Source organism: Labrus mixtus, chromosome 22 (assembly GCF_963584025.1).
Source record: "Labrus mixtus chromosome 22, fLabMix1.1, whole genome shotgun sequence".
NCBI classification, from domain to species: domain Eukaryota; kingdom Metazoa; phylum Chordata; class Actinopteri; order Labriformes; family Labridae; genus Labrus; species Labrus mixtus.
The window spans coordinates 14,574,619-14,597,298 of NC_083633.1; the positions used below are offsets into that span (position 1 = coordinate 14,574,619).

Sequence of the window (22,680 nt, forward strand, 5' to 3'; positions counted from 1 at the left end):
GAGACCCTTTACAGAGGAGAAATGTTCTGCCTGTGACCACTCAGCGCTCTGCATGCATGTAAGGTACAAGCAGTCTCACCTTAGGGGGATCTGGATTTTCTCAAGATGAATCCTCACTGACAAACACCTTCACACACGACTTGTCTTTTAGATATGAGCTTCTTTTGTCCTTTTTTTTTTTGGAGTTTAAATGATAAAAAGAAACTATAGAGCTTTGAAATGTCCTTTGTTTCATTTCCAAACTTTTCCTGACCCCCTCCATCCTCACCCTGCCCCTCTCTATCTCCCTCTCGCACACGCAGACTAAACTGTGCTTCTTATCTTGTCACTTGTGGTTTATTTTTCTATCCGCCCACAATAATGACATTATTCCACAGCGGAGGCCTCATCCTGTTCCTACCCGCAAACCCCCCCCCCCGCCCCACACACACACACACACACAACCACACTTAGTGAAGCCATTCATATTGTCTTAAATGTCCAACAACTCATCCAAAAGTTCATTGTTTCCAATTCACTGAGCTGAAGTCAGACTATTATAGACAGGTTCAACTTGGCTTGTTCAGTCACACTTCAGTACTACATTATGGTGGTCCTGAAAGTAATTAAAGTAATCAACTCCCAGTATAACACTCACAGCAAATGTCTAACACGATATCAGAAGTCAGAGTACTGAATATGTCGATAAAAAGCATGTCAGTGTCTTAACTTTCTTAAGAAGTATCTGTGTAGGTTTTCAGTCATCCAGGTCATTGTAATTTGAAGCTGGATCCAAAAGGCACCTGGACTTGGTTTAAGGCCTTGAAGACGTTTCAGCTCTCCTCTGAAAGGCGTCTTGAGACCCGTGGAAGCCTTTCGGAGGAGAGGTGAAACCACTTCAAGACATTTAATCCAAATCCAGGTGCCTTTTGGGTCGAGCTTCCAAATATCCTACCAAGATTCTTGAATTATCATGCTATCGAATTTTTTATTTGTGTGGCGCAAATTCCTAACAAATGTTCTCTCGACACACTTTACAAAAAAGAGCAGGTCCAGACCGTCCTCTTTGTTAATATTCTTTACAAAGACCCAATATGAATTCACCATGAGCAACATTTACAAAAAAACAACGGTACACACTTTCCTGAAGTTTACATCCTGCATGTCAGCAGCTCATCTCAAAACTTGGTTGGATCATTCGACTGTAAAATCTGGTTTAACAGACCCACCCAGCTGGACTGACCTTGAACCCAGACGCTGACCTGATCCCTGACCTCCTGTGTGAAGAATTTTCAAACACAGTGAAAACATCATCAGGCCGTCAGGGTCTTCCTGTTTCTCTCACACAATAAAAATCCATCAGACACACTGAGGAGCAGCTCCTCGGCAGTCTGTAAAGGCTGCATGTGTGCCCGTGTTTACATCACATATGGCAACGCTTTGTGTCGCTACCTGGGTTTTTGTTCTGCTTTCTCCATCTACTGTCCCAATAAAAGCCAGTGGAGGGAGGCAGCAGAGATGGACGGAGGAGGAGGAGGAAGAGATACGCATGTATGACTCCCTGATTTATGTGATGGAGAAAGAGCGAGGGAAGGGAGATAGAGGAGGAGGAGGAGGTGGAGGTACAACTCACCATGCAGCAGACATCATTTCATCTTCTTGTCTGTACTATAACTCACACAGATCAGACTTCCCTTTAGCCTTCATGCAAGAATGCAAACTACATGTTTGAACACTACAAATGTGTCAAAGACGAGAATATATGTCGTATATATTTACTCAAAATGCAGTCTAAGAAGTACAGTTCTTCTAGCTATAAAGCTTATTCTGAATTCTAGACATCCATTAGCTGCAAGATTTAAATCAAATCCTGCTTCTGATTTGCTTCAGATGCTCAAATCCTGTGAACTAAGCCAAGCTCAACACTGTTTAAGTAACAAATCAGAAACACTCAGTATACATACGCAATCTCTCTGATATTTTATTACACTGTTAGCTGCAGAACATCACTATGAAAGAAACTGGATTCTGATGAAAAATCATGGAACACTTCAGAAAACCCAATTTTAGTTTGACCTACTGTCCAAAGTCACAGCTTGAATATGTGCCCAAATATACATGACATCTTGTTTCCTTTTAGTACACTTCCCATGATCTGTTTCTTTTTTTGTCCACTTTGTTTGTGTTTTTAATGTTCTGAAACATGCCTCTGCTGTCAACATGTACAAATGCTCAACATGTGCAATCACTGACAGACATGCATTACACTCATACCAATGAATATATTTACACACCAAACGGAAAGTACATAAATGTCTTTGTATGGAAGATGCCAAAACAGTACACTTTGAAAATAATATGAGCTTCATACACTGTACTTGTGTTTGTTTTATCCGGCTGTGAGCACCAGATGGGAGGAGATATATATTATGGGGTCTTGGTGACTGGTATGTTTTGAAATTGCTGCAGTCGATCGCTCCAGCAAGCAGAAACCGCTTCAATGTATTCCTTGAGGCCAAATACACTAGGTTAAATTATAACATTTTACGACATTTTTTTTGCCACTAACAAGCTCATAACTGATTTAAAATGTCAGTAAACACTAAACATGTGATTCTAACTGAAATGAACCTTTTTGTTTAAGAGTAAGATGTTTCTTTTTTTACCGGAATCAGCCCTTTTATCTTCTTTTTTTAAAAGAACACCAGACTCCATTGACAAAAACAGTCATTTTTACGGTGCAGAACACAGAGGTCCATTGTCTGCTGCCGCCTCAACATGCTACACTTTTAGTCTGTGATTGTGTGTCATAGAAATATTATGATGAGTCCAAACTTCTTATTTAAAACACAGATGTCACACTCTTAAAAAGACTGTGACATCGAGGCAACTGTAGCCCAGAAATGCATGGAGAAACAACTATTTTTTTGTCAATGTAGTTTAGTGTATTTGAAGACAAGCTAATGCTGTTTCTGGTTTAAACAAAGCATATTATTCCTAAACTCAATCTCCAAAGGGGACTTTCTGTATTCTTGTCAGACACTCTGAGTAAATATTTTAGCTTGAAAGTGGCATGAGCATGTAACTTTAATTGAGTGACTGATTCATGGATGCTGCCAGAGGAAATGTACTCGTTTGGTACAAACAATTTTGGCGCCTTTAGTCCCAGAAATGTTTAATAAAAAAGCACATTAAAAAAACGACCAGATTTCCCTTTCAGCCTGAAAAGTGTTGATTGGCCTTGTGAAGTTTAAACCCTATGGAAGGCTAAAGTTTCCTCGTTTGGATCCCTCTGTCTCATAAACACACACACACACACACCTTCCTTTGCAGAGATAAGTGTTGGATAAGATCATCGTGCTGATATCGAGGGTTCACCACACACAAAAACACAGATGTCCTTAAGATAGCGTTTAAACACGTGTGCAGTAAAAGATAGATCTACTTGCAGTCGTTTCCATATATACTGTATATATGCACTGTATAGTGGAGCACTGAGACACAGGAGGGACCAGGAGGAGGAATAAAAAGTGAGTGACTGCAGAGGAAGCGGGGAGGGCTCGCTTTGGCTTTGGGTAGATGTGGTTTCAATCATCACACATCACATCACACATGAGTGAGAAGAAAAAAGAGGGAGAGGGTGATGGAGAGAGGGAGAGAAAACAGAGAGGAGGCAGGGTGGGAGAGAGAGAGAGAGAGAGAGAGAGAGGGCAAGACCAAAACAAACAAACTTGAAACACACTCAGTTTGTATTACATCTTTCAAGCCTGATTATTTCAGTTGTGGTCTGAAGTCATCAAGTTTTTGCTTGTTGCTTTTGGATTTTAAGATTTTGCAAATAGATTTGACATTATTTTTCTCTCATAAATGGTTTGTAGAGTAAATGAACTGTAGGTGGTACACCGGAGGAAAGAGGGAGCGAGGGAGGGAGGAGTAGATGGAGAGAGCTGGCGAGATGGAAGGGACAGAAGGAGGCAGTGAGCAGTAGGAAAAACTTTGGAGAGGAAATAAAAACAATGTGAGAGGAGTGGAGCTGCTAAAATAAGCTGTTAGCCGCTGACAGTCCAAACATCCAGCAACACTGAAGAACTTTTCCTAATCTCCTTTTCATCCCCTCGTCTGTCCACTCCTGTGACTATTATTGCCTCCACAGAATGATGCGCACATGCTGCTTTGTCTGAACAAGAGACAGGGACATAAAGGACTCGGGAAAGAAGTCACTTATGGGATTCTTTACTGTAAAACAACCAATTTGAGCAGAAGTGTAATCCTGTTTTTCTACCACGCCCAGTCAGGATGGCCGAGCGGTCTAAGGCGCCAGACTCAAGGACTGACTCCTTCCTGGGTTAAAGGGACTTCTGGTCTCCACATGGAGGCGTGCGTTCAAATCCCACTCCTGACACAAGTTTTAGCAGCAGCGTTTGTAGTGTATATATAAGTGTTACCTGACCTGTTTGTGCACTCTGAGTGAGTGAATTAGATGTTCTTAACTTCTGACTTACTCAGGTTCAGGTGTTCACAAATTCTCCCTGTAAGCAAAATATATTAAAAGCAACCTTTAAAAAGGGTAAATCATTGATTTTGACCTTTACAAACCCTGTTTGCATGTTAGAAGTGCAGAAATACCTCCGACCCTTGACAAGCCATTTTTGGTCAAGGGTAATATCTGAAGGTTTAATTTATGTCAGGAGTGGGATTTGAACCCACACCTCCACATGGAGACCAGAAGTCCCTTTAACTCAGGAAGGAGTCAGTCCTTGAGTTTGGCACCTTAGACCGCTCAGCCATTCTGACAAGTGACCAAAAGCGAAGTCTGTCAGTAAATCTATGGCTTCAGTTTACATTGACTGGTTGATGTAGTTTGCTATAATGACTTCAACGTTTTCACTATTCTATAAAATGAGAAAGAAAAGCAGGCATTACATCTGTTTGTCTGTGCTGTGTCAACAAGACTTTACTCTTCCATGTTCAAAGGTTCAACTCCACTAAACATCAAACAAGCAGGTTAAAAGGATGTCAGGAGTGGGATTTGAACCCACGCCTCCATGTGGAGACCAGAAGTCCCTTTAACTCAGGAAGGAGTCAGTCCTTGAGTCTGGCGCCTTAGACCACTCGGCCACCCTGACGACAGAATGAATAGTTGTTAGTGAATCTGATGTGAACTGATTTTTTATTTATTTAAAAAAAACGACGCCAGTAATTTGTCCTTTTTTGTTACAAAAGTAGAAGCAACAAGAACGTGTCTTACCTAAATGATCAATCATTATGGATAAAGTATTCCTGTAAAGACAGTGTCAGGAGTGGGATTTGAACCCACGCCTCCATGTGGAGACCAGAAGTCCCTTTAACTCAGGAAGGAGTCAGTCCTTGAGTCTGGCGCCTTAGACCGCTCGGCCATCCTGACATATGCAGAAGAGAAAATTAGAAAAGAAATGTTGGGATTTCTGATCCCAGAGCTCGGTGTTTACAGTAGACACGCATCTCTCTGTGTGATCTTAAATCATATCTCTCCTTCTCACTTATTGGGACATAGAATTATGGGAGATTCTAAAACATTCACTTATAGGATTTTGTGCAGAAAAAGAAACACTTTGAGCACAAATTGTACTTTTTCCTCTTTGGACCCCAGTCAGGATGGCCGAGTGGTCGAAGTCACCAGACTCAAGGACTGACTCCTTCCTCAGTTAAAGGGACTTCTGGTCTCCACGTGGAGGCGTGGGTTCAAATCCCACTCCTGACATCCTTTTAACCTGCTTGTTTGATGTTTTGTGGAGTTGAACCGGGTTTGTAAAGGTCAAAATCTATGATTAACCTTTTTTAAAGGTTTCTTTTAATCTATTTTGCTTACAGAGAGAATTTGTGAACACCTGAACTTGAGTAAGTAAGTAATTCACTCACTCAGAGTGCACAAACAGGTCAGGTAACACTTATATATACACTACAAACGCTGCTGCTAAAACTTGTGTCAGGAGTGGGATTTGAACCCACGCCTCCATGTGGAGACCAGAAGTCCCTTTAACTCAGGAAGGAGTCAGTCCTTGAGTCTGGCGCCTTAGACCGCTCGGCCATCCTGACATCTGTGAAACCTCCTGGGAAAAAGTTTTTACAGTAAAGTTACCCATATCTCTGTGTGATCCTAAATCATATCCGTCCCCCTCACACATACTGGGACATGGATATATCAGAGACTTCTCTGTGGAGGCAAACTAATCCATAGAAGTGGACGGACAAGGATGAAAGGAGATTAGAAAAGGAGAACATAATCATTAACCTAACTGCTGCTGTACAGATGAGGTGTATTAAAGTCAATACTCTGATTTTTAAAATCAAACTAATTTGTTCTTTTATTTTTAATGCAAAATATCAATCTCACAGATTTAATCGATTAAGCCATGTGTCAGCAATTTAATAATAAAAGTCTTTGGGAGGCATTTTGAAGAAGCAACGTTGGCTCACACTTTTCCTTCCATGCCCTTTTTCACATACTGTAAAAACTTCATAAGATTTAAAAGTCAGGATGGCCGAGCGGTCTAAGGCGCCAGAGTCAAGGACTGACTCCTTCCTGAGTTAAAGGGACTTCTGGTCTCCACATGGAGGCGTGGGTTCAGATCCCACTCCTGACATAAGTTCAACCTCGAGTGATGACAAACTTTTGGAGAGCGATGTTTTCAGACTAAGTTGAAGGGACATAAAGAGATAATTAAAGGTGGAGTCACATGTTGAAAAATGGAAGAAGACATGTAAAATGATGTCAGGTTCTCAGTATCATTGTGATGTATTACATGGATAACTGCTATCTCCATGCCTCTGCAAAGCTGTTTTTTATTATCTGATTGTGTTTCGTTAAACTTGCCAAATTTTGGATAATTTATTGGAACGTAATCACATCGGTTATCTGAGTCTTTAGGAGGCATTTGAAGAAGCAACGTAAGCTCACACTTCTCCTTCCATGCACTTTTTTTCAGATTATGAAAAAACATCTTGAACTTTACAAGACAGGATGGCCGAGCGGTCTAAGGCGCCAGACTCAAGGACTGACTCCTTCCTGAGTTAAAGGGACTTCTGGTCTCCACATGGAGGCGTGGGTTCAAATCCCACTCCTGACACTATGTTTACAGAAATATAATTTAGGTGTAAGACACATTCTTGTTGTTTTTACTTTCGTAACAAGAAAGGACAAAATGCTGTAAAATAAACCTTTAAAATCATAAACAGGTCAAATCAGTTCACATCAGATTCACTAAGATGTCCTTCATCGTCAGGGTGGCCGAGTGGTCTAAGGCGCCAGACTCAAGGACTGACTCCTTCCTGAGTTAAAGGGACTTCTGGTCTCCACATGGAGGCGTGGGTTCAAATCCCACTCCTGACATCCTTTTAACCTGCTTGTTTGATGTTTAGTGGAGTTGAACCTTTGAACATGGAAGAGTAAAGTCTTGTTGACACAGCACAGACAAACAGATGTAATGCCTGCTTTTCTTTCTCATTTTATAGAATAGTGAAAACGTTGAAGTCATTATAGCAAACTACATCAACCAGTCAATGTAAACTGAAGCCATAGATTTACTGACAGACTTCGCTTTTGGTCACTTGTCAGGATGGCTAAGGCGCCAGGCTCAAGGACTAACTCCTTACTCAGTTAAAGGGACTTCTGGTCTCCATGTGGAGGCGTGGGTTCAAATCCCACTCCTGACATAAATTATACCTTCAGATATTATCCGTGGCCAAAAGTACCTTGTCAAGGGTCGGAGGTATTTCTGCACTTCTAACATGCAAACAGGGTTTGTAAAGGTCAAAACCGATGATTAACCTTTTTTAAAGGTTGCTTTCGGTCACTTGTCAGGATGTCCAAGGTGCCAGACTCAAAGACTGACTGCTTCCTGAGAGTCCCGAGTTTCCTGAAAAAACTACATCCAGAAGATTACAATCAGCACAGAATCCTGTAAGTAAAGTGACTGTTGACACTGAAGCAGCTGCGCAGGTGAGGTTGGTTGAGTTGATTGACAGTTATCAGATTGCTGGTTTTATATTCACGTTTTCTTTCGTGTCTTTTTGAGCCATTATGAAGTAAAGAAAAAGCAAACCTTTTCAATGCACATGATCGAAATACGACAAACTTGCCACTCACTGTCAGTCAGGATGGCCGAGCGGTCTAAGGCGCCAGACTCAAGGATTGACTCCTTCCTGAGTTAAAGGGATTTCTGGTCTCCACATGGAGGCGTGGGTTCAAATCCCACTCCTGACAGTACTTTTTTTTTTTTAACCTCACGATTAATCCCTGTAAACCGTCAAGGGCAACACCTTTCTCTTCTACTCTGAAACAACTCCCTCTCTCGCTCTCTCTCGCTCTCTCTCTCTCTCCAGCTGTGGGCAGGCGCGCACTTTCCACATCAGAGCAGAGCTGACCCGTCACACTGCTCAGAGACAGAAACACACTGAACTTGTGGAGCTCTTTTGTTACTCTCTCTCTCTCTCTCTGTGTCAGTCTCAGTGGCTAAAACTTTTCGCTCGTGTTTCTCGACGCGTTCAAACTTTGGCAGGCATCTTTCTCCCTCCCTCCCCTCTTCTACTACTACCTCCTTTTCACTGCGTGCGTAATGAGCCAGAGAGCTTTAGGAAACTTGTGATGGCCATGAAGAAATCTCACTTTATTTCTGACACCTGTTGCCGAGGACACCGCGCACACAGGCGTACAAAACAAGGAGCTCGTACCGCTGGTCTCTGACTTTGTTTCTACGTTACTACATGAAGAGTTTGGAGGTTTGTGGGCACTGACTGGTCCTTGGCCCACCGGAGGCTGAGTTTTTACCTCCATGCACTCCCATAAATCGACTTTTTGGACTCATATCGGGGCTTTTCGTGTTGCTTGATCAGTAAAGTTTAATCGAGAAGTGGAGGAAGTTTGTACCTGTGTCATACAGCGAGATCTCTGGAACAAGCTGGTCTGCTATCTGCCTGGAGGTTTCCCCCCCCCCCCCCTTTTCCATAGAAACAACGACCGGTCTGCAGTTTCCCAGCCGGGAGGAGAGACTCATTTTTGGGACTTGAGCGCGTCAGATGGTGGGGAGGAGAAACTTTTCTTGAAGAGCTCAGCAACAGCTAGATTCAAGCTCCAAAACAGGTAAGAAGTGCCTCAAATTCTTTTGTTAATACTTTCAAGAAAAGTTTTCCAAACAGTTTCACAAAGTAGACGGAGGTTGATACATCATAAATACACACTATGGAGCAATTTAAAAATAAAGCACAAACGATTCATTTCGTAAACTATTATTCTGCATGGTAGACTTTTTTTTTCGCAATCAATCATAAAAAAAATAAATAAAAAAAGGCTAAATTTTTATTCCATATGTTCCAAATCCAAAAATGTCAACCACACAATCCAGACACTTTTCATTTACAACATCTGAAAAAGAAGTGACTCCTTCACAATTCGTCTATCATGGTATTATTTTTTGGCTTATTGTCTTACAACTGATTAATCGATTAATCATGTAATGTGTGTATCTTTAAACATGATTACAGACATGTTTAAGATGCGGGATTTACTACCCATCACTTTTTGAAGTCACACACATTTATTACAACCTTTAACAGCTTGTAGCCACATTGTTAGTGTTTGTAAAATGTTCTGTTGATTGCCCATGCTGCTTTGAAACGTTTAATGGACTTGTTGGGTTTAGATGGATCAGGAAAAGTTTGAACTTGATCAAGTGGATTTTTTTCTTGACTTTCCTTCATGATTTGAACTTGTAGACTTTTTGTCCCCACAATGTTTCCGTTGTCACAGTCTACTTACGGAATGGGATTATTTCATGACTGTGGCTCCCATATGACAGTTTGTGTGTGTGTGTGTGTGTGTGTGTGTGTGTGTGTGTGTGTGTGTGTGTGTGTGTGTGTGTGTGTGTGTGTGTGTGTGTGAGATCTGCCAACCCCATCGACCTAAATGAAGGCAGCCTCTCTCGCTCTGCGGTGCAGACCAGGACTATTTTGGTCGAAAAGTTGCACAAATGTTTCTCTCAGTGTGGAGAAAGTCGCTGCTTTGCCTTCATCTGGGCCACAGGCTGAGTCTAGCATCTATAACTTCACTCTGACATAAAGAAATATGATACAGAACTTCACTTTGAATTTGACAAGTAGACCTATCGTAATTGTCTAGATGACACAGAGAAGAAGGCCTATATTCCAATAACAGTAATAATCATAGAAAAGTACTTGTCAAAATCTTGGAAATCTATGGAAGTCCCAAACAAAAAACAGTGTTCATTGTGGTAAGTTTGTAATTTCAAAGATGAGTTTTCTAATGACATTTGTAGAAACATGAAGGGGAATTTAAGATGCTCTAATCTTTTTTGGCAAACTTTACTCTTGTCTGTTTTTTAGATAGAAGATATTCAAAATGTTTTTTTTATTGACAGGATGAATCTAAATGTTGCTAAATATAAACAAATTGATAAGATTTCTGGAAAAGTCTTTGGAAGCATTGACTCGTTGCTGTACTAGAAGCTATTTGAAGGTAATGTCTGACATTTCTTTGCATCACAGCGGCTCCTGTTACAACTTCAAGGAATGTTACTAATGGCACACAATGGTACTAATACAAAGGGAAGCTTAAGTCTAACTTATCATCATATATCTCCTGTTTGATGGTAAAAGTGAGAGTTTTCTGTTGAGAGCAATGTGTTGTTGTTGGCCAACCTTAACGTGTCTTTATTGTGGGCTTATACTCATGTAAGTAAAGTATTTGTTGAGTATGTGGAGGTCAGTTCATATCTGAGTCTTTGGTATTGGTACATCCACTGATCAAAAGACACTATTAAAGCACTACATAGATATTTAACCGCAGGGCATTCCACAAACACACCCATTGACTAAATAAACATGGGCTAGAATCTGTCTAGATTTATAAAAGGTTTGTTCCACATGCGCATTAAGTCCAAATACTCGTAATAACTTCAAATAATTGATCGATGTAATCACTAGAACATAAATAAATATGTTTTAACTTGTCTTATTAATTTCACAGAGCAGTGACACGGAGATGGACAAGAGCAAAAAAAGCCTGTAAAAAAAAAAAGGAAATGTAGCTGAAGTTTAGAAGGAAAAGACTGGAATGTACATTCCCTAAATGCAAAGCAAGATGTCTGTGTGGCACAGAGAACTAGCATGTACACTTTTTAAGAGAAGTGCAATCAGACTTTTGATTCCTCTTTTTGAATCTTTTCCGCATTCTTGTGTTTTGAAGGTTAAGGAAAGTGCGTTTCATGTGAAAGCAGACTATCAGATTCATTTTCAACACATGATGTGAGTCGCGCAGACAGGAAGCTGCGGTCGTCTCTGGCGGTGACGTCTCTGCTTTGCACTTTCTGTGCGTTTCAGAGTCTGAAACCCACCTGAGCTGTAGAGCAGACTGACAGCCGAGCTGATAAACCCTGCAAGAGGAGATAAAGCGTGTGTGTGTGTGTGTGTGTGTGTGTGTGTGTGTGTGTGTGTGTGTGTGTGTGTGTGTGTGTGTGTGTGTGTGTGTGTGTGTGTGTGTGTGTGTGTGTGTGTGTGTGTGTGTGTGTGTGTGTGTGTGTGAGGAGGGCAGATAGTAACATTAGATGTGTAGATAGAGGTGGTGAAAAGTGTTGCTGTCAACAAGTTAGCCATTAGAGAGCGATAATCTCTCTTCCTCCTCCCCGCCTGTCCACTAAGTCAACTTCTGCTCTTTCTCTGTCCTCCCTCTCGCTGTTTGGGTCGTGACTTGATTTTTCTTTTTCTTTTCTTTTTTGTTTATCTTTAACTTCTGTCCCTTGTCATATCCAAAAACAAAAAAATTATCCCATTAAAAATGTAGCTTTAGCTCCAAATTGCCAAATCATACCAGAGTAATGCAACGTAAGTTTGCAAAAAAACAGTCATCAAATCTGTATTCTGAACATTTCCTCATTTCTTTTTTTCTTTGCCCTTGTCTGTTTCTGTCTGTCTGTTTGTCTGTCTGGTGAGAGAGACCTTTTCTTTACCTAAACAGTGAAGTGCTGCCTGAGTGTTTCGTCCCTCGGGGGCTCTGTAATTAGGGAAAAGGGGTGTAAGTATGTATGTGTGTGTTTTTCCACGCTAGATATTTGAGAAGATGGGGTGTCTGCAAGCATCAATGGACCCTTGAGGTCCTTGAAGAGTGTGTTGTAAAGTCCGAGTGTGTGCTACATATGTTCGGACACAATGGAGTTGAAAATAAGGGAGTAGTTTAGCCTTAAAAAAAACACATTTAAAAAAAGCTCTTAAGTGAAAAATCTGCATAAACACCGTGAGAATAAGAGTCATAATCGTGTGAACATTTGCATGTTAGTCATGGAGGCCTGGGGGTCTCTGACTGTCGATGTGTTATGTGAGTGTGTATTTTAGCCCACTGGGAGCCCTAATGACTTAACATGGACTCACAGACGGTGGTCCGTGTGAAGAGGATGGCCTCTCCAGCTCTCAAGTTGAACAGGGAGCGTTGTAAATGCCGGTGTCTGATTGGCTAACTTGAATCCTGAGAATTCCTTCCAGACAGAGTGTAGGGCCACTGGTTCAACACGTCCACTCCTGGTGTGTGTCTGTTTGCCTTTGTAACCGTCTCGTCTTTGGTGCATGGCAGAGAAAAAGCCCGACACGATTTTAAGTTTAGATTTTTTCGGATTCCCTTGAACGCGGTAGTTGATGTTTTGCTTTAAGTGTAGGCACTTGTTTTGGATTTATTTGGTAATATCTTTTGAAATTGTCAATGCATTTTGGTTAATAAAGGTTTTGGGCACTAGTGAGGCAGTTCTCACCTCGTTAACATCATTTCTCCTGCTGGTTTCTCCACAATTCCTGCTTTAAAGTCTACTTTTTAGGCCAAACTCCCAATATTTTCTGGGTCTTGGTTCTTCAATAGACCAGTGCTACCTTTTTATTTACGCCTTTTTCATTTTCAAGCAAAACAGAGCGATAGGCAGACCAGTGTGAGTTTCTATTAAAAGTGAGCTTGCTTGTCATGTTCTAAGTCTTGTATTTAGAGAGATTTTAAAGATGTCTTGTAGGCTTGAAAATAAAATTAACAACCTTGTACCACCCCGATTGCCAAAAGTATTTATTGATTAAACATAACTAAAGTGTAGACAATATGCAGATGATGGCCTTACTTCCATTGTTAACAAAACTGAGTTCTAGATACTGTAGCCTCCTGCCTTTCTTTCTCATATTCACCTGAATGTTTCTTGAAAACAGACTATAACACAAGTTGACAACTTAACTCAGGGGCAGCAGCCTGCACTTAGGCTGCCCTGTTGTGTGTGTGCGTGTGTGTGTGTGTGTGTGTGTGTGTGTGTGTGTTTACAATACAGTGCGGCTGTGCAGTAGTCATTATGGTCAAGTGCTCTGCATGTGTGTGTGTGTGTGTGTGTGTGTTCCTGCACTGAAAATGTGACCCTGTGGTGTTCGTTATAATGGCTTTGCTTTCCGCAATCTCGTCGCCTGCATGTGTGTATGTGTGTGGGTTTCAGGCCCTTCTGGGCCGCTGGTTAGGGGCTATGCAGTGATGTCATCGGGGCTGCAGGGTGGGGTGACATGGGGTTAGAGTTTGGCAGAGGTCCTGACTCCAGAAGCCATCAAAATGTATCTGACCAGACCAGGAAGTGTGTGACTGTCCCTGCATGTCTTTGTGTGTTTCTGTGTCAGCATGTGTGTGTGTGTGTGTGTGTTTGTGTGTGTGTGTGTGTGTGTGTGTGTGTGTGTGTGGTGTGTATGTGTGTGTGTATATGGTCAGTGGTAGCGGTCACAAGCTTAATGCTAGCAGTGTCCTACACTAATAGTAAAAGTGGTTTATTGGGCGCTTTATGGATCCTGGAGCAGTTTTATAAATCCGGCAGGCTGGTTAGAGGGACAGAGTCACAGACCAAAGAACCACAAAATATACTTCATCTGAACACTGACTCAATTTACTTCTAACACACGAATCCAAGTCAATGATGTCCATCTGAAACTGTTAGATATAAACTACTAGTTCTAGAGTTCTATGATTCAAGATGTGTATGGATATTTAAAACAACTGCAGTTATTTCTCTTCTTTTATCAGTGTTATCTGTATATTTTTTAATGCTTTCTACATTACTATCATTACTTCCATATTTGTATTGAAGGTGTTGCCTGACTGTCTGAATGTGTTTTTGCTTCATACACTTATTTGCCAATTTATTATATCCACTTATCTGAAACTACAGTACAACAGCCCTGCAATAAAATATATATTGTTCGGTTTATGTTGAGTCTGTGTCAGAGTTTTATCATTTCATTTTCAAGATTAGATTTATCTCATCTTTTGGAGTTGATTTTTTGGTGTTTAAGGCTTTTGTGTTGACTTGTTGAATCACATTATTTTCCTTGAAAAATAGTGTTCCAGTGTTGTTTCCATCTCATCAAAGTCTTATTTTCTTTTTTCCTCTTCTCCAATAAGCCTTCTGTCTTTCCTTCGTCCCCCTTTTTTTTCTCTTATGCTTCCCTTTTCTGCCCTCCGAGTCGCCCTGATCCAGCGCTGATAAAACCATCAACAGCACACCTGCAGCGGGTTGGAAAGCAGTCTAATGCACACACAAAAGCACACACACACTGTAAGCCACAGATGAACACAAACCTAAACTGATGGGGACAAGGATCTTTTTTAACATATGCTCCCAACAATCAACCTTTTCTTTTCATTCTCTTTTGACTTCCTCACTCACTTCCATTTGCCCCCTTTTCTTCTCTTTACCTCATATTTTTTTCCCCTCCCTTTGGTCTCCTGAAGTTCAGTACATGAAGCTTTGCATTGCTAGCATGCATGTAACTTATCAAATCATAATAATTTAAAGAAACATTTGTGGGATTTTGATTCACGCCAATGTTTCTGTTCTTAAACAGGCTCAGTGTTTTTGCAGTGAGGTTCAGTTGTAAATGTTTCAACACAACATAGAGAGAAAGTTGGGGTTGAGTTTATGAGCTTTATTCTGCAGTCCAGGGCGAGACCTTCAAAATGTCATCAAAATAAACTACATCTGCAGTTTGGTTCCTGTCGTACATCAAGTCATTGTTGCCCTTCTGTCACATAAATAGTATCTGTCTTGTTTTTGTGTAGGAATTTGTGCCATTCTCAATTCACAAGCAGGGCAGTGATACTGCATCGTGTTTAGAAATGGGAGAGGCATTTCTTTTCAGGCGTAGACAAACAATCTAGTGAAAACCCCAAGGACATTTCATAATTCTGATTTATCCCAAGTTCTCTCAAAACACCAGGGCCCAACATCGGGCTGCTTCCCATGAGCCTGAGATTTAGAGTCCGTTGCTCTACTGACTCAGCTAGTCAGGATGACACTGGCATTTAAATGGATCCAATTAGATCGCTGCAGTGACCCTTACTGACATTTCAGACAACTTTCTTCACATTCCACAACAAGTACTGGGAAGGCATATTTTTCTCCCCAAAGATTATTATTATTTCTATTTACCTTCATTAGTTTGGGCAGATTAAGAGAGAGACAGGAAACATGGGGAGAGAGAGAGTGGGAGTTGATATGTAGAAGTCGGAACTACGACCAGTGTAACCACAGGGCACCTGCTCCACCAACTAAGCCAAACTAGCATACAGAGAATGCGCACTTATTTCAGCCTAAATACCAAAGGTATCTTGTATCTGGGGCTTGTGTTGCAGTTTGACACTGTGAATGGACAGTACAGATCGATAGGACTCCAGGCAAAGTGATGACATGTGCAGTCCAAAACCACAGCGCCCAACGTGGGGCTCGAACCCACGACCCTGAGATTAAGAGTCTCATGCTCTACCGACTGAGCTAGCCGGGCCTCTCCTGTGTGATAAATGGATCCAATTTTGTGGCTGCACTAACTCAGGAGTTTAGGGTTAAAGGGTTGGAGGGCTGAATTTCTGGGAGGACTACCTCACGCTCCACATCAAGGATTATAAAGGAGACTATCATAATGTAACTCTGAAAAAACTCTTGTAATGAAAGGTTGTATATGGTGGGTTACTTAAGTTCTCAAACAGCAAATGTTGATGCTGATTAACAGAGAAATATCCTCCAGTGACCTCATGGATTTTTGGGACATGGACAAACATGGACTGACTGAGACGGCTTTCTTAAGTGTTTGTGTCCCTTCATCAACTCATTGATTAAACGTGTTGTAATCAGTGGACAGAACATCCTGTCTAAAATACCAGCGCCCAACGTGGGGCTCGAACCCACGACCCTGAGATTAAGAGTCTCATGCTCTACCGACTGAGCTAGCCGGGCTGTGGCAGGGGAATATTTGTCTCCGATTTCATCGCTGCACTGAGAAGGCTTTAGGATTTTGCATTACTTGGTCAACTCTCTTCACTCCCGACGCTAAAAGATCTATCACTGAGGGTCCTTTTCTCAGGATTCCAAAAGGAGTGTAAAATTGTATCTGTCAAGCAGCTTAAATTTCTTCTTCAAATGATTCTATACACCACCGACCATTTCAGAGGTGGGGGACATCTTGTCAGCATGATTTCATTACCTCACTCCAATCTCTTCTTGCTCTTACCTCTTAAAGGATGTTTGAGTTTAGAAAACTAAGTTGATTCTCTTTGCTGTTCCTCCGTCAGTGCTCAGTGGAGCTTGGTGCCGCCATACAGTGGCTACGTCAAAAATAGTCACGGTGCTTATTTTTAGAAGGGCAGAGCAGAGAGCCATGTCTGCAGCTTTCTGAGATGCACATTTTGTTGATTCACAAACATGAACTAGAATCTCCACGGTCCATCCTGTTAAATTTGTTGGCAAGGATTCATGTTCGCGTATGAGCGCTCATATCAAAAGTCAAGTCCAGCTGCAGACTCTCCTGCGAGGCAACAAAGAACTTCAGTTTGATTTTGATCTCACATTTAATTCACACCAGTTTCTTTGGCTTCTATGTCAGTCACAAGAAAAGGTTGTTTTTACTTTTATCACCAATCATGGTCGAACTAGATCCACCGTCTTTCCGACACCTTGATTAGGATCCAAATCTGTTTTGTCTTTACTCTTGGGTCAGCTCAGTTACCAGAAGAGACAATTGAAATACACTTATTATTCACTCATTGAATAGCCTTGAAGTGCGTTTGATTTAAGACGGACAATATGAACATCTACCTGTAGTTGTCAGGATTTTTTGATATATCATCAAGAGGTGATTTGATGTGATTTCACAGTTATTTACTTCCTGTACTTCCTAATCTGAGATCACCTGACAGGGTATGTGTGTTGACTCTGTGACCTGCGCCTTCCTGCTGTGTTGACCCATTGTAAATCATTTTACCCTGTCACTGTCAGCCAATCAAAACACAGCCATGAATGAGGCCGTTTAAATCAGCAGGGTGGTCCTCTCAACGCACACACACACACACACATGCACACACACACACACACACATGCACGCGCACACACACACACACACACACACACACACGCAAATCTGTCTTCCTGCTGACTCAAACATTTGTGCAGGATGAGTTTGGTCATTGCAAAGACAACAAGTTTGGAAAAACAGGTGATAGTGAGATTGTGTGTGTGTGTGTGTGTGTGTGTGTGTGTGTGTGTGTGTGTGTGTGTGTGTGTGTGTGTGTGTGTGTGTGCGCGCACTTGTGTGTCTGTGGAGAGAGAAAAAGAGGGACAGAGAAAGAAAGAGACAGGAAAAGGAAATGTAATAAAAGAGTGACAGGGAAAATGTTTGGGTCAGTCAGATGAGAGGAAACGCTGCCTCCTACTGATCACTGTCTGCAACTGCAAGACATCAAAGGAAATTCAGTTAAAAACACTGTATTTTCTGGCAATGCCTTTATGCCTCATGGTTTTTGATCAGTCCTGCTACCTTCTTACTCTATAAGATGTTATGGACACTTTACAAGCAAAAGACCTCTGATATGAGAAAAGTAGAAAAGAAAAACACGAGTTGATTCCTTCACAATCCCTTTGATGGATGTTTGAGTCAAACTGCATTAGATATGCACAGCATTGAATCATAAACACAAAGATAATAGCAACTAGAATTGCTCTCAGTGTTATAGATGTTTATGATTCTTTTGTTTCTCTTTTTCTCTCTTCCTTTTTTTGTCTGTTTCCTCTGGGTTTTTTTTTTCTTCTCTCTTCTGCTCTCCCCGTGCGATGGGTGTTTTAGAGGGTTGGTTATTTTATAATGAGATTCTCAGTGCCCAGGTGCTCTTTCTAGATAATTACTCAGTGTGTTTCCAATCTCTGAAGCAGCACCACACACACCACGAACACACACACACACACACACAGAGAGAGAGAGGGAGAGAGTGAGAAAGCAGAAGAGAGACCATCAAATTAAATCTATTCCCAACATCTCTTGTTTGTGATTGCAATCATGACACTCTTCTATCCTTTATTTTTCAATCCTCTATTCTCCCATCTGACCACCCTCTCTCCTTTATCGTGTCCTTCGTCTCTTGTGTAGGTGTGTGAGATGAATCAACAAAACATTACTCAGTGGCCTTGGGTGGCAGACAACATTGATTCACGCGAACACATTCTCTTTTTTTTTTTGTTCTTTAAAAATGATACATCTGCGATTGGCTGCAGTGATTAATTAAAAGAGAGTAATGACTGGAGCTGTGTTGCATTGAAGGAGGAAGATGAGCCTTTGCCAAATGAGCTTACTGCAGCTAACCCAACCCTCTGACTGCCCGGTTGTGTTGTTGTGTTTATGTTGCTGAGCATATTCATTCTGCCAGACGAACGTTAACACAGTGTAAAGACAGCAGTTCATCAGTGTGTGTGGAGGGAAACCACTGCATTACACTGAGAGGATGAAATTGTCTTATTTCAGAGAAAACCAGTTGAATAAACTCATTTTATAACTCTATGCTTCTTTGAGACGGTATTAAAGGTACTTTTGATGATTAAATGATAAATGTTCTATGGGCAGATAAAAACAGAAAGGACAGATATGAAAGCATACTGATCAAATATGAAGCGTCAAACATCATCACTTTTAAAAAGGCTCTCAGATGTACGTCGCACAAACGTCTACTGATTGGAATTGTCATATTGTAATTTACTTGAATGTTGTTATGTTACTCAAAGGACAGAAATTAACAGCTCATGGTGTCAATATTGTTTTGTAAAATGGTCTAATACTGATGTTTTCTTCTGGAGTCAGTTTCTGTGGACAGAGTTTTCATTTCCCTCACTTCAGGCATGGTGGAGGGATAAAGAAGAGGCTGAGTATCCGAGTACACTCTTGTCTTAAGAGAGTTTTTACACTCTCAACAACAGACAGAACTCAGCGTCTCCCTGAGCCCCGAATCAACCTCCTCATCACAAAGCTGCTGATCTCTCTGTCTGCTCATGTTTGAATCAATGCAGGATGTTTGGAGAGAAACAAAAATCTGTTTGAGTCAGGGATTCAAAATCTGAGCACTGTATCAACAATGCTCTCAAATCCGTCAGAAGCTTCTATCAGAGTGTGGCTTCACTGGGCAGCTGCTCGGAAAGCTCTCTCACGCTGCTGATGTTTGGACAGAAAGGGTTAAAAAAAAAAAAAACACACTCCAGTATCGCCTGCATTTCTCTCTGCATATTTTAACACGTGCAGCAGCAGATATTTCACATCAGGGTCGGCAGCTCCTGCGTCTGCATCATCTGTTAAACATGCACGCTTCTTGAATCCAGATCAGAGTGGTGTTATTCGTTATGTTCAATAAATGTAAAGAGATGTGTCTGCCTGGCATTAGTGCAAGGACAAACTGTCTGTGGTAGCAGCAGCAGGACATGGTGTCATCATCACTCTTTACATATGCATGTACGTTTTTGCAGCAGTTTGATTGTATTTGGTTTTTCATCCAATAAACATTTAGCATAATATGTGATTTATGACTTCATGAAAAAAAAAACATATTTTCCGCTGAGGTTGCAGCTTTTTTCAGAGTGGCTTTCAGTGCCTTTGTAAGTGAACCTCAAGTTAAGATTATTTAGTCAAACGTCTTTTTTCCAAGGACAGGAACGAGCTGTTATGTTCTTACAGTAAGGGACATTTTATACATCTGACTATTACGTCCACATAGGTACATGGAAAAAAGCAAATTATGCAACTTCAACTTTTTGTCTTTCTATGGAGCCCACTGGGGGATGACGGGGCCAGTTGAGTTTATTTTAAATTTTTATATTTGTCGATTATTTTCCATGTCATTCCAAACATTTGTATCATTTTAAGTACACACTCATGTTATGATTCATATTTCATTGATGTTATGATAGTATTATTTATAAGTCTTTAACTTATAATAACACAGGTCAGTTAGGGTTGGGGTTATCACTAGTTAAGAATGGTTGAAGTTTGGAGCTGTGCTGCTGCAGTAAATGTGAACACAGACAGAGGGCGCTAAATCACTGAAACTCACCAGTGAACACTCGAGTGAGAGGGAGAGAGAGATAAGAGGGAAAGAATGAGTGAGGGGTGGGGAGAGGATGGAAGGATATAAAGGGAGAGAATTAAATACCAGGACAATAATGTCTCTAGAAGTCTTAAGGAGATAAAACATTTTAAAGATGGAATAGGATGATGAGATAGCAGTGAAAGTTGACATCTTAAAGTCAAACAAGAATTCTCCCCTCTTCAATTTTCTATTGTAAACTCTGTTTTTGTTTTGGCTCCTGATATAACAAGCCACCTCCATCCCATCTTACCACTAACACCCCCCCCCCCCCCCCCCCCCCCCCCCCCCCCTCTCCCATCATGCTTGGTTGGGTCGGGCCATTTGCTCCACCCCCCCAGCAGGGCTGCACCATTAGTGACCAGCAGGGAAAGACTTGCTATCTGAATGCAGCTGCGTACAGGTGTGCTGATGCTGTCCCTGTCACTGTGTGTGTGTGTGTGTGTGTGTGTGTGTGTGTGTGTGTGTGTGTGTGTGTGTGTGTGTGTGTGCGCATGTGTTGGGAAACTGCTGACAGCATTAGTTTCACACACATCAGTGACACATGTGAAACTTTTCATAGAGCAGGTTTAGTATGCTTTGTTCTATTATTTATAGAGATCCAAAATTAATCCACCCAGGTTTGCACAGCTGGTTTGACTTCAACACAAAGCATTGGAAGCGAAAAAACTATAAAGCAAATTTTAATTTAAGCATAAATATTTACTGCATACATGGCTTTCCTGTGCAATAAGAGAATATGACAGACATTTTAGTTTAAAATTTGATGGAGCTCTAATATGGTTTTGGAATTTGTTCATCCTCTGCAGATCATTTCCTGAACCATTGGATGTAGGAGGAGAGTTGGTAACGCAGATGCCCCTTGAACAGAGACTGTAGTCCTCACAACGGTCACAGGGCCCCATGTTTCCTCTGAATCTTCAGCTGTCCTATACCCCCCAAAAATAATCTGAATATAAAGAAGGATTACAGAAGTGTGTAATGCATGCAACTTTGGCTCTCAACATTTCAAATCATTAATTTCAGCCTAACCATAACCCATATAGACCCGGACAAGAACAACAATAGAACAATATCTTTATTTCTGCCTGTCATCACCAAGCTTACTGTAATAGAAGTTAAGCAAACACTCTTGCTGAGTCACAAACACACACACACACAAACACACACACACACACACACACACACACACACACACACACACACACTGAAGCCAGCAAAAAGTGACTCAACAAAAATCTGTCTCTTTCTCTTCATCTCTGTCAACAACCCCCCTCCCATTTCTTTCAATACTTCCCCTCCCCTGTTCTTCCTATTTTTTCTTCCTTTCTTTCCCGACCCCTCCCTACACCATCTCATAACACACACACACATACACACACACACACACACACACACACACACACACACACACACACACAAACCCCTCGAGCTTCACCCTCAGTGGGCACGGTGCCCGGAGAGAGGCAGCAGGAGCCCAAGGCACAACCCTGCAGCCGTGCCAACACCCAGGAAGCCTGGAAAGAAATAATAAAGGATGGAAGGAGACAAGGAGAAGTTGTAGGAGGAAAGGAAGGAAAGGGGGGGGGGGGTCGAGAAGGAAAGGGTTAAAAGCAGAGGAGCGTACGGAGAGGGAGGAATCGAGTGGAGAGAGGATGAAGAGATAAGAGGATGCAAGAGCAACAGAGGAGAGGATAAGAGCGAGGGGGAGACAAAAAAAGATTAGAGAATAGATAGATCGATAGAGAGAGAGAGAGAGAGAGAGAGAAAGAGACAGAGAGAAAAAAGAAGCAGAAGAAGAGATAGAGAGTAGAAAGTGTGAAGCAGAAAGAGAGAGCCGGGCAGACAGCCAGCACTCCCAGGAGAGAGAGAGAGGTCAGAGCAGTGGACACATCTCTGGAGAGCCTGTGTGTGTGAGACAAAGTGTGTGTGTGTGTGTGTGGGTGTGGGTGTGGGTGTGTGTTTGTGTGAAAGACAGCAGCAGAGATAAAGAGAGGAGGAGGAGAATACAGAGGAGGAGCAGTGGAGCGCAGAGAGGAGGACTTGTATAAGAAACAGACTGAATGCGTGAAATGCGACCTTGGAAATCCATATCTGTGTGTAGTTGAGTGTGTGTGTGTGTGCTGCTTTTGCTTTTATAGATCCCATCAAAGCCCAAATCCAACCACCCTAAAGCTAATTAGCTCTTGCTAAAGGAGTAAAGATTTAAAAAATGTGTCAAATGTGCAGTTTGATTTCATTATTTAATTTTTTGGTAAATC

At 41.5% G+C, this 22,680-nt stretch overlaps 1 protein-coding gene, 1 long non-coding RNA gene and 11 other non-coding genes across 13 annotated transcripts in view; 8 read left to right on the forward strand and 5 right to left on the reverse strand.

Moving 5' to 3' along the window:
• Positions 1–4,269: 4,269 nt before the first annotated feature.
• On the forward strand, positions 4,270–4,381 carry trnal-caa (transfer RNA leucine (anticodon CAA)). The gene is made up of 2 exons: positions 4,270–4,307; positions 4,336–4,381. It is a non-coding gene; the product is annotated as a tRNA-Leu (tRNA).
• Positions 4,382–4,993: 612 nt separating this feature from the next.
• trnal-caa (transfer RNA leucine (anticodon CAA)) lies at positions 4,994–5,105 on the reverse strand. The gene is made up of 2 exons: positions 5,068–5,105; positions 4,994–5,039 (listed from the first exon to the last, which is right to left on the reverse strand). It is a non-coding gene; the product is annotated as a tRNA-Leu (tRNA).
• Positions 5,106–5,271: 166 nt separating this feature from the next.
• trnal-caa (transfer RNA leucine (anticodon CAA)) lies at positions 5,272–5,383 on the reverse strand. The gene is made up of 2 exons: positions 5,346–5,383; positions 5,272–5,317 (listed from the first exon to the last, which is right to left on the reverse strand). It is a non-coding gene; the product is annotated as a tRNA-Leu (tRNA).
• Positions 5,384–5,607: 224 nt separating this feature from the next.
• On the forward strand, positions 5,608–5,719 carry trnal-caa (transfer RNA leucine (anticodon CAA)). The gene is made up of 2 exons: positions 5,608–5,645; positions 5,674–5,719. It is a non-coding gene; the product is annotated as a tRNA-Leu (tRNA).
• Positions 5,720–5,942: 223 nt separating this feature from the next.
• On the reverse strand, positions 5,943–6,054 carry trnal-caa (transfer RNA leucine (anticodon CAA)). Its single transcript has 2 exons — positions 6,017–6,054; positions 5,943–5,988 (listed from the first exon to the last, which is right to left on the reverse strand). It is a non-coding gene; the product is annotated as a tRNA-Leu (tRNA).
• Positions 6,055–6,490: 436 nt separating this feature from the next.
• trnal-caa (transfer RNA leucine (anticodon CAA)) lies at positions 6,491–6,602 on the forward strand. Its single transcript has 2 exons — positions 6,491–6,528; positions 6,557–6,602. It is a non-coding gene; the product is annotated as a tRNA-Leu (tRNA).
• A 371-nt stretch (positions 6,603–6,973) lies between these two features.
• On the forward strand, positions 6,974–7,085 carry trnal-caa (transfer RNA leucine (anticodon CAA)). Its single transcript has 2 exons — positions 6,974–7,011; positions 7,040–7,085. It is a non-coding gene; the product is annotated as a tRNA-Leu (tRNA).
• A 151-nt stretch (positions 7,086–7,236) lies between these two features.
• Positions 7,237–7,348, forward strand: trnal-caa (transfer RNA leucine (anticodon CAA)). The gene is made up of 2 exons: positions 7,237–7,274; positions 7,303–7,348. It is a non-coding gene; the product is annotated as a tRNA-Leu (tRNA).
• Positions 7,349–8,109: 761 nt separating this feature from the next.
• On the forward strand, positions 8,110–8,221 carry trnal-caa (transfer RNA leucine (anticodon CAA)). The gene is made up of 2 exons: positions 8,110–8,147; positions 8,176–8,221. It is a non-coding gene; the product is annotated as a tRNA-Leu (tRNA).
• Positions 8,222–8,366: 145 nt separating this feature from the next.
• wnt5b (wingless-type MMTV integration site family, member 5b) overlaps positions 8,367–22,680 on the forward strand; it is a 74,416-nt gene continuing 60,102 nt past the window's right edge. Inside the window, exon 1 of the mRNA XM_061029610.1 lies at positions 8,367–9,092. The gene's annotated coding sequence lies outside the window, so the exon portion shown is untranslated. The remainder of the gene's footprint in view (positions 9,093–22,680) is intronic.
• On the forward strand, positions 9,312–12,220 carry LOC132956657 (uncharacterized). Its single transcript, XR_009666058.1, has 2 exons — positions 9,312–11,209; positions 11,258–12,220. It is a non-coding gene; the product is annotated as an uncharacterized LOC132956657 (long non-coding RNA).
• trnak-cuu (transfer RNA lysine (anticodon CUU)) lies at positions 15,738–15,810 on the reverse strand. The gene has a single exon. It is a non-coding gene; the product is annotated as a tRNA-Lys (tRNA).
• Positions 16,187–16,259, reverse strand: trnak-cuu (transfer RNA lysine (anticodon CUU)). The gene has a single exon. It is a non-coding gene; the product is annotated as a tRNA-Lys (tRNA).